At 40.3% G+C, this 2,010-nt stretch overlaps 1 long non-coding RNA gene across 1 annotated transcript; it reads left to right on the forward strand.

The window, feature by feature from the left end:
• Positions 1 to 421: 421 nt before the first annotated feature.
• Positions 422 to 1,170, forward strand: LOC131535236 (uncharacterized). Its single transcript, XR_009269585.1, has 3 exons — positions 422 to 486; positions 757 to 901; positions 1,161 to 1,170. It is a non-coding gene; the product is annotated as an uncharacterized LOC131535236 (long non-coding RNA).
• The last annotated feature ends 840 nt before the right edge of the window (positions 1,171 to 2,010 follow it).

Genomic DNA, 2,010 nt, shown 5'->3' on the forward strand with positions numbered 1-2,010 from the left:
CATGCCAGCGGTGTAAAAAATGTCTGCAGAAAAAAATAACAAAACATTCGACAAAGCTCGAGTTAAAATGTTTTGTCATTCATTGTTTTTAAAGCTTTCATCTTCCGCTAATATTTAGAGACAGACGGATAAATATAAAATAACGAATAAAACTATTTAGTTGCCCGGGTACAGTTACAGGCCCCTCAGATGCGTCGGCTGTGTCGGTTGATAAGCCAACGTGGTTTCGACGTTGAATCGATGTTTCATTTTCGACGTAATAACGTTCTGATGTACCGACCAAATAATGAACGTTGATTCAACATCGAAATTTGATTGACGATCGATACTGACCGTTACAACCAAAAATCGACGTTGATTCTATGTCATGTGCACTCAGCATCTCCATCGGGTCCGCCATCAGCCTGTGGTTCTGCTGCCGGCGGGAAACATGATGGTCATGCATCAGCCAGAGATGCAGCTCGACGAAAATGTGGACTATGCACCGTAAGTCTTTTTTTTCTTTTTAACATTTGCTAACTACCAAATCAGTGAACATAATGATTTCAATAATGAGAAGCAATGTGGTGTGTATAAGTTACAAAGAACCGCAGCTAGCTTGTAATAGCAATATTAAAAATAAAAAACGTGTAAAAACGTTACCATATGAGAAGGAATAAATGGTAACCTCAGTTTGCTAAAATGATAACCATCAAGTCTACAACTTAGTGACTTTGTTTGCACAGCTAATTCGTAATTTATTGTCATGATGTGTAGGCTTTGGAAGAAACTGCAAGTAATGAAGGGGGAGATGCATCTACAGCTGACCCAGAGCAGGATGCTTTCTTTCCACTGGCCCCTCAATCATCTATGCTTCACTTTGGCTCACAGTGTAACCTCAGACCTTCACAACGCTCATCAGGTAGATTAACATTATTCATATCTATTATTAATTGTACATGATGCCACCATCTGTTTACATAATGTACAAGGGCAAATAATTAGTAAAATCTCTATGATCAAGGCAGGTACAACTCCATTTTTAACACATAATTGAATTAACAGATTTAGATTTAGTGACAGAATTGTTGTTTAGTATTGCAGTAGGTTTGACAGGGGTACCCAAGCAGTGACACATGCTGTTGCACAATTATATAAAGGTGAACCTTTTTTTATTGTAGCAGTTCAGGCACAGCCAAGATGGTCAGAAAGGTTTGAGAAACAAACACCAACTCCACTGCCCAGTCCTGTGCACAGCGATGATGAATCATCCTCTGTTTTCATGGATGAACATGGTGATGTGTCATGGATCCCAGAGGAGGAAATGAGAAGTGACTTATCTGATGAGGAACCACTGCAGGAATCTCTCCCTGACCTCAAGTAAGACTTATTCTTTTAATTTTAGATTATTTGTATGACCAAATTGTGTCAAGTCATTGTGTTTTTCTTATTTTCAGTGCTGCTGACAAGTTCATTGTGTGCCAAAGCCAGCTGATGTCTCTCTTTACAATTTGCCCGGTATGTTGTGAGGAAACCCAAGGACAAATTGAGAAGCAGGAGGAACTTTTGTAAAAATAAAGCAAGTAAGAGGCTATTTGTGATTTCTGGTAGAAAAATGTTGTACCATAACTTGGATTTTTTTTTTATACACTTTGTTGTTTTATGGTATAGATTAGTCATTTTCTGCCTTTTTACATACATCTCTTCAGGTCTGTGCAGCATGTGGGTATCAGCGGTTTTGGCAGAACCAGCCAATGCTGCATCGAAATATGCCAGCCTGCAACCTTTTACTGAGTGGGGCCATTCACTTTTCCGGTTGCATGGCTACCCAGACCATCAGGATGTTGAAGCTGTTTGGGCTTCAGAGCATCAGTGTCGGAACCTTCTTCTGCCATCAGCGCCAGGCACAATTCCTACCATTGTGCAGGCATGGCAGAATGAGCAGGCAGGGGTCATTAGAGATTTAAATGAGATGAGGGGTGGGCTGATCCTGTCTGGTGACTGCAGGTAGCACACTTCAGCTTATATCAT

This window comes from Onychostoma macrolepis, unplaced genomic scaffold, assembly GCF_012432095.1.
Source record: "Onychostoma macrolepis isolate SWU-2019 unplaced genomic scaffold, ASM1243209v1 Scaffold196, whole genome shotgun sequence".
NCBI classification, from domain to species: Eukaryota; Metazoa; Chordata; class Actinopteri; order Cypriniformes; family Cyprinidae; genus Onychostoma; species Onychostoma macrolepis.